General features: G+C 41.5%; 1 long non-coding RNA gene across 2 annotated transcripts; it reads left to right on the plus strand.

The window, feature by feature from the left end:
• The first annotated feature begins 1648 nt into the window (after positions 1–1648).
• On the plus strand, positions 1649–4791 carry LOC119291206. Of its 2 annotated transcripts, none has more exons than XR_005142265.1 (6): positions 1649–1935; positions 2036–2232; positions 2321–2454; positions 3286–3426; positions 3706–3761; positions 4293–4791. It is a non-coding gene; the product is annotated as an uncharacterized LOC119291206 (long non-coding RNA). The 2 variants fall into 2 exon arrangements; XR_005142264.1 differs by having other exon boundaries at positions 2036–2217.
• Positions 4792–8555: the final 3764 nt, after the last annotated feature.

Consider the following 8555-nt stretch of genomic DNA (forward strand, 5'->3'; position numbering starts at 1 on the left):
TTGTCTATTGTTCATGCTATAATTGTATTAACTGGAAACCGTAATACATGTGTGAATACATAGACCACAACATGTCCCTAGTGAGCCTCTAGTTGACTAGCTCGTTGATCAATAGATGGTTATGGTTTCCTGACCATGGATGTCATTGATAACGGGATCACATCATTAGGAGAGTGATGTGATGGACAGGACCCAATCCTAAGCATAGCACAAGATCGTGTCACTACAAGAAAATTAAGATACCTTGACGTAAATCCTTGTGACGATGGTGCACAATGTCACACAAATACCTAATGTGTGACATTTTACAGGCGGCATCACAGATCACCATGAATCAGTGACGGTTAACGTCACAAAATTGCCTCGGTGGTTGAGTACCACCGATCTACTAATTTCCATGACAATTTGGTAATTTTCACGACGAACCTATTAGAGTCACCAAATATTATGAATGTGTGACGCTCATTTCTTCGTCATGTAACGTCAGAAGTGGGACCCACTATAGTTGCTTCACGGGTTATTGAATGGTAGGACCCACACATCAATGTTGACAATGGGAACCACCATTGTTTTTCACAGACTATAGCGATGTAATTATTTTATTTTATCTAATATAAATAGTCAGTGGCAGGGAAAAAAGGTTATTACGGGTGTTCGTGAGGTGATGCATATGACGTTCTAGTTGTTTTGTTCTCTCTCAAAAGCAAAAATGGTAGGTAGTGGTAGGCGGAAAAATGTGTGTATCATGGATAATTACATAACAATAGGCACAATTACTAGGACGATTGATTAGCGTGTTTGTGTCCGACCAAAGAAGTTGTGTATAGTCACCGAACGACCTCATGTCTATTCACATGCTACTGTGAGCAAGAGCTTGTGATCAAAAATAGTTTTATACATCTTAAAAAAAGGGTTTTATACATCCTAAAATAAAAGAGTTCCATACAGGGTTTGATGTCACGAGTTCAAGCTAGTCTGCTGAATTTTTGTTTACGTTTCTCCAAAAAACACTACATGAATAATACCACATCATAATGTGTATGTAAGATTAACTTCAGGAAAAATGTCTATGTAAGATTTACTTTTTCTAATAATCATTTGCTACATATTTTGAATTAGATAAATTACATAATATTATGTGGAAAATAAGTTCTGCAAATATACCATCTCCCCACCAAAAGACCCAGCCAAAATCTTTTCTTTTATTTCGCCCGCGAAGAGGCACCGCTAAAAGGCACCGCTAACTCCAACAACAACAACGACAACAAAGCCTTTAGTCCCAAGCAAGTTGGGGTAGGCTAGAGGTGAAACCCATAAGATCTCGCAACCAACTCATGGCTCTGGCACATGGATAGCAAGCTTCCACGCACCCCTATCCATAGCTAGCTCTTTGTCGATACTCCAATCCTTCAGGTCTCTCTTAACGGACTCCTCCCATGTCAAAATCGGTCGACCCCGCCCTCTCTTGACATTCTAATCTTATAAATTTGGGTTTCATTTCCATAAGAGTGGCTGAGTTTTTACGTTGGCTCGCCAAGCCTATCACAACCCTCCTCCTTTACCCGGGCTTGGGACCGGCTATGTTGAGACAACATAGGCGGAGTTAAAAGCCACCGCTAACTCCCCTGAAAAAAAACCCACCGCTAACCCGGCATTTTCTCGTCAGATTCAACCGTCTCTCATCTGTCATATCCCACGACTGTAGCAATCAGCGCCGGCAGATTGGGGAAGGCCGCCCCGCCGGCCGAGCTCGGATCCCCCTCATCAAGCAGCCCCATGAGCACTCTGCTCTATCTCCCCCTGATTGCAGCGACCGACGACGATGGATTAGAGGAGGCCGCCCCACCGGCCAAGCTCGGATCCACCGCATCAACCCTCCCCACGAGCACCCTGCTCTCTTTCCCCACCAGTTGCAGGCAACGGCGAAGGCTCATGGTAATTTTCTCATCACGCCCTCCTAATCCCGCAAGCCCTTAGTGTTCAGTGATTAGGATTCATGCATACCACTAATCATCCTGCCCTTCTCGTTATTTAGGATGCCACAACCCGCGATGGTTAAAGGGCCTGAACCTCTGGCTCTTGCTTTCTTTCCCCAAAGTAAAAAATTCATAGGAAGGTCTCTGTGGTGTCCCAGCTCTAAAGCTAAGGGATCACCAAGATACAGTGAAGGGATTTGGGTGAGAAAAGCACCAATGTCAGGTAGATGATAGAGAGTAGGTGAGATCCAGAGTGGTAATGGAGACGAATTCAGAGTTTCAGTTTTACAAGTTACATAAACCATCAACTTGGAGCTTACTCCTTCTCTTTACGTCCCTAACAGGTGGATGCTGCTAGGCTCACAGGTCCACCATCCCCTGTCCCACGGGCCTGTGATTGGTTGTCCGCATCCGGACATGGCGCGACAATCTTTTGCTCATTGAAGGTCCTAATTGACGGTTTAGGTCCAACCCGATGGTGAGCTATATCTTTTTGGAAATATTTTAAACTTGCAAATTGACATCCTATGATAGGTGTGCAAAAATGCAGTACTGAACATGGTTTTGCATTTGCTACAGCCTGCAATGCTAAATGGGCAGAACCTGAATATATGCTACTACTGAGAGATTTGTTTTGCAGCCACATGCTTGTATGGCTACTCTTGCATATAGAAGAAAATTATATGATAACCATCTGATGGCTGTACCATGCTGTAATGAAAAAAACTAGATCCTCTTGATTTCTGTATGGTGTCATAATCAGACAAACCTAAACACATGAACTAAACTATAAAAGGAGAACTAAGTACAAGCAGGAAGCAACACATTCTTGTATCCTTGTATCCACATGCCTGAATAAACTAGCTTCTATATGCAACTACTTTATCTATGCTAAAACCTGAATCCTATAGCCTGCTTGTGGTTCTGCTGCCCCATAAATGGTCCTTAACTAGTATTGTCAAAACCGAATAAAAACTGAAACTACACTGTATAGCCCTGTACGAATGTACTTTTCCCTCTACTGCCAGATAAAATAGAACTAAACTTAATATGAAGCCCACAAGTATTTTCAGTAGGCCCAGGACTTGATAAAAGCTAATACATGGGAAACTTCAGTTTTTGACTATATTCTAACATGCTCAACTGTGTAAAACCGCTGCTCCTACTTCACAAACATACAACACCATCTACCAAGCCTTAATCTTGAAACAGTATGCTAAACTTTTTGGTTTTGTAAACTATGCCAGCAGTTACAACAATTGTATACTTTTTGCTATTTCTCTGAACATTTTGGTCCAACTGCCTCTAGTGCGCAACCGACACAAATGCTCGAGGTGTCGATGATCGCAGTGACTTGGAGTATGAACCAGATGCTGAAGAGGAGGCCCATGTAGAGGAAGAGGTTTTGAGAGATGAAGAGTAGGTCGCTCTTACTGTGTCCAAATTAATGGTAATATATCATGCACACCTACATCTTAAATAATATGTACAATGTGCATTCATTGGATCTAATTTCGCCTTGCTTGTATCATGTGTGTCACTGTGCACCATACGTATCACAAACAATTGAGTAAAATTGATTCACATTTTCTGTCCTCCACTCTTTAACTCTCCTAATTAGTCTAGATGATGATTTCTTTGTGCACTATGTTCCTATTTAAACTAGTGCTAGCATTGCATAAGTTAGTGGAGATTCACTTCCTTGTTTTACTCGACTTGTTTGACCCAGACACCTCAAGAAAGAATTGAACAGAAGGATAGAGAGGCAAAAGTTGCAAACGACAGGTATTTGTCTTGTTTCTCTTTGTGTTATTGTTGTTCCTTTTAGCCTGCTTCAGTGTGCACAGTGCACTCATGACAGCGAAACTGAAAACACAAATGTGTGTGTGTGTGTGGGGGGGGGGGATAAGACTTCATCCTCAATTCTTGTAACGAACGTTGCACCTAAGGAGTTCTTGATCCAAATCCAGTCATCCAAAGTAAGATAAAAGGAAATAACTTGTTTGTTGAGTGGTTGTTGTTGCTGCAACACAGAGGCATGGGAATAGCATGGTATTGTATGGTTTTTAATCTTGAAATCCAGTATCTGCTTGCTTTTTAGCAGAATGATATAGGCGAGTGAATCCACATTGTTATCTTGTATGCTTGAGTTATAGGGCAGTATAGTACGAGTTATTCTTACGTTTACTGTTTCATTGGCACATAGATTCATATTTTTGTAGATTGTAAGCTTGTTAGTGGTACTCTTATACCTTGTTATCTTCTATGTTTTTCATCTCATTAAGATTAAACACGTTGTGCTTTGTCAATTTATAGGCAGTGGGAGGAGTTAGCAGAGATATTTGAAGCACGAGATAGAGCATTTGAAGAGATGTAGAGGAAGCATCAAGAAGAATTGAAAGCTATGAAGAAGAGCCAACAAAAGAAGAATGAAGCCTGTGAAAAGAAGCAACAGGGGATGGATAACCTGATTGGTTTCTCTTAAGGGCTCAAGCAAACTCAGCAAACAAATCTATCAACCTGGTCGTGCATGAAGGCCATCGTTTTGTGATAGACAAATAGTTGCTGAGTCATATACATTGCAATCATGAGGACAACACATGTCTTCTTTTAGTTATCTAAATATTACTCCCTCTGTCCCATAATATAAGAGCGTTTTTTGCCACGCTCTTATATTATCGGACGGAGGGAGTACTTCTCGTCTTGTCTATTGTCGTGTCAAAATTGATTTTGTGTTATTTTATTGTTATTTCTATTTAGAGGATGATTCGGCTGAGATTATTGAATATATAATATGATTTGTCTTTCATTTCAATTTATAATGTGATTTGGCTCTTATCTTATTTATATAATATGATGTGAATTAAATACTTATGGAGATATGCATTTGCAATTAGTGGATTTGATAATTAATTGTAAATTATTTGAAGTAAAGTAAATATATTTTGATGGCATCATCTTCATCAATAATGAAAGTAGTGAAGCTAGTATTGGGATAATCTAGGGTGTTGATGTGGCATAAAGTCAGTGACGTTGCTCCGTCATTGAATATGGTACAATACCGCATCCTTGCCCCTAACATGTGACATTTATCAGCCGTCACAGAAATAGCAACTTCTTGACGTTCTAGAAAATGTCATTGAAGATCCCATTTTCAGTGACATTTTTCTGTGCGCGCGTCACTAAGAGTAATCTGTGACGGGGATTCTGTGACGATGCTCGTGACGCCCATAAAACGTCACTCAGGGGTAATGTGTGACGTTATTAGCTACTTGATGACATTTTTTGGCTCGTCACTGTAGGTCTCATCTCTTGTAGTGTGTAGTTCGTTTTGATAGAGCTTTTCTAATGTCAAGTACCATTTCCTTAGACCATGAGATTGTGCAAACTCTCGGATACTGTAGGAATGCTTTGGGTGTACCAAACGTCACAACGTAACTGGGTGGCTATAAAGGTGCACTACAGGTATCTCCGAAAGTGTCTGTTGGGCTGGCACGAATCGAGATTGGGATTTGTCACTCCGTATGGCGGAGAGGTGTCTCTAGGCCCACTCGATAATGCATCACCGTAATGAGCTCAATGTGACTAAGGAGTTAGTCACGGGATCATGCGTTTCGGATCGAGTAAACAGACTTGCCGGTAACGAGATTGAACGAGGTATTGGGATACCGACGATCGAATCTCGGGCAAGTAACATACCGATGGACAAAGGGAATTCTATACGGGATTGATTGAATCCCGACATCGTGGTTCATCCGATGAGATCATTGTGGAACATGTGGGAGCCAACATGGGTATCCAGATACCGCTGTTGGTTATTAGGCGGAGAGCTGTCTCAGTCATGTCTGCATGATTCCTGAACCCGTAGGGTCTACACACTTAAGGTTCGGTGATGCTACAGTTGTTATGGGAAATAGTATGTGGTTACTGAATGTTGTTCGGGGTCCTGGATGAGATCCTGGACGTCACGAAGAGTTCCAGAATGGTCCGGAGATGAAGATTTACATATGGGAAGTCCTTATTCGGTCACAGGAAGTATTGAGGGGGTTACCGGTATTGTACCGGGACCACCAAAGGGGTTCCGGGGGTCCACCGGGAGGGTCCACCTGCCCCGGAGGGCCCTATGGGCTGAATATGGAGGGGAACCAGCCCCTAGGTGGGCTGGGCGCCAACTCCCCCTAGGGCCCATGCGCCCAGGGTTGGGGGAAACCCTAAATGGGGCACCCCCACCTAGCTTGGGGGGCAAGACTCCCCCTGCCCCCCCCCTAGATAGGATCTAAGGGGGCCAGCCCCCTCTACCTTGCCCCTATAAATAGTGGGGGGTGGCAGGGCTCCTGCACCCCTTCCCTGGTGCAACCCCTCCCTCGTCCAACTCTTCCTCCTCCTCCGTAGTGCTTGGCAAAGCCCTGCAGGAATACCACAAGCTCCACCACCACGCCATCGTGCTGCCAGAGCTGTCCCTCAACTTATCCTCTCCCCTTGCTAGATCAAGAAGGAGGAGACATCCCCGGGCTGTATGTGTGTTGAACGCGGAGGCGCCGTTCGTCCGGTGCTAGATCAGATCTTCTGCGATTTGAATCGCTGTGAGTACGACTCCATCAGCCGAGTTCTTGTAACGCTTCGATTTTGCGATATTCAAGGGTATGAAGATGCACTCCCTCTCTCTCTCGTTGCTAGCATCTCCTAGATTGATCTTGGTGACGCGTAGGAAAATTTTGAATTATTGCTACGTTCCCCAATAGAATCATATCCAGTCCCATCTTTATAAAGATTCAGATCGTAAAACAAAGATATAATAGGAGTCGCATCAATCACTTTTAGATCTTCATCATTATTGTCATGAAAACTAGAAGAATAAGCTTTTACAAACCAATCTTTTTTAGCACACATCTTAGCGGTTGTTTCTTTACACTCATCAATGGAAATTCTCATGGATTTGAGAGACTCATTGATATCATGCTTAGGTGGGATAGATTTAAGTTTCAAAGAATCAACATCAAGAGAAATTCTATCCACTTTCCTAGCCAAATCACCGATCTTGAGAAATTTTTCTTCAATCAAAGCATTGAAAATCTTTTGCGAACTCGTAAATTCTTTAACACTATTCTCAAAATCAGAGGTCATCTTATTAAAATTGCAATAAGAATTGTTGTAGGAATTAACATAATTATTAGAGGAATTACTAGGACATGGCCTAGGATTAAAATTTCCTCTATACGCGTTATTACCAAAATTGTTGCTACCAACAAAATTTACATCCATAGATTCATTATTATTTTCATTATTAGTTTCTTAGTGTAGCTTTTATTTCTCTATGTTGTTTACACTAGATTACCTCTTGTAATCCATGTACTTTCATTCACTCTACTAATAAATTCTTAATCCTGTGGGGGGTTTTCCCTACAGTCACTAGTCAAAAAAAAGTGGACAAAGGCATATCATTAGGATCAGAGACAAACTTTTATTGGCAAATAATTTCATAAGTTCATCCATCTTTCCAGTCAAAACATTAATCTCTTCAATCACATGAACTTTTCTACTATTGGATCTTTCAGTGTACCATTGAGAATAATTAACCATAATATTATCTAGGATCTTAGTAGTCCCTCCTAAAGTGATTTCCATAAAAGTGCCTCCCGCGGCCGAATATAAAAGATTTCTAGAAGCAAAATTCAATCCGGCATAAACTTTTTGTATAATCATCCATAAATTCAGTCCATGTGTAGCGAAATTACGTATCATCAATTTCATCCTCTCCTAAGATTGCGCAACATGCTCATGATCAAGTTGCTTAAAATTCATACTATCGTTCCTAAGGGAGATGATCATAGCGGGAGGAAAATACTTAGAGATGAAAACATCTTTACACTGATTCCACGAATCTATACTATTTTTAGGCAAAGATGAAAATCAAGTTTTAGCACAATCTCTAAGCAAAAACGGAAATAGCTTATATTTAACAATATCATTATCCACATCTTTCTTCTTTTGCGGCTTTTCCAAGCAAAAATTGATCTTTCCGCTTGCTTAGTAGTAGGAGAAATCGAAGTGCGAATAAAATAATTGTTGTTGGTATTGGGAAAGCCACACAATTTGGTATTATCTTGAGCCATCGTGACAAAGCAAGCAATCCAACACACAAGCACACAAGAAGCAAGCGAAAAGAGACGAACTGAAGAAGGGCGAAGAAAATGCAATGGTTCTCGAAAAAAAATTAGAAGTGGGGGAGAGGAAAACGAGAGGCAAACGGCGAATAATGTAATGCAAGGGAGAAGAGTTTATGATGGGTACTTGGTATGGCTTGACTTGACGTTAGATCTCCCCAGCAACGGCACTAGAAATCCTTCTTGCTACCTCTTGAGCTTGCGTTGGTTTTCCCTTGAAGAGGAAACGGTGATGCAGCAAAGTAGCGTAAGTATTTCCCTTCGTTTGAGAACCAAGGTATCAATCCAGTAGGAGACAACGCATAAGTCACCGAATACCCGCACAAACAATCAACAACTTGCACCCAACGCGATAAAGGGCTTGTTAATCCCTTCAAGGTCACTTACAAAAGTGAGATCTGATAGAGATAGATAA

Source organism: Triticum dicoccoides, chromosome 4B (assembly GCF_002162155.2).
Source record: "Triticum dicoccoides isolate Atlit2015 ecotype Zavitan chromosome 4B, WEW_v2.0, whole genome shotgun sequence".
NCBI lineage: Eukaryota > Viridiplantae > Streptophyta > Magnoliopsida > Poales > Poaceae > Triticum > Triticum dicoccoides.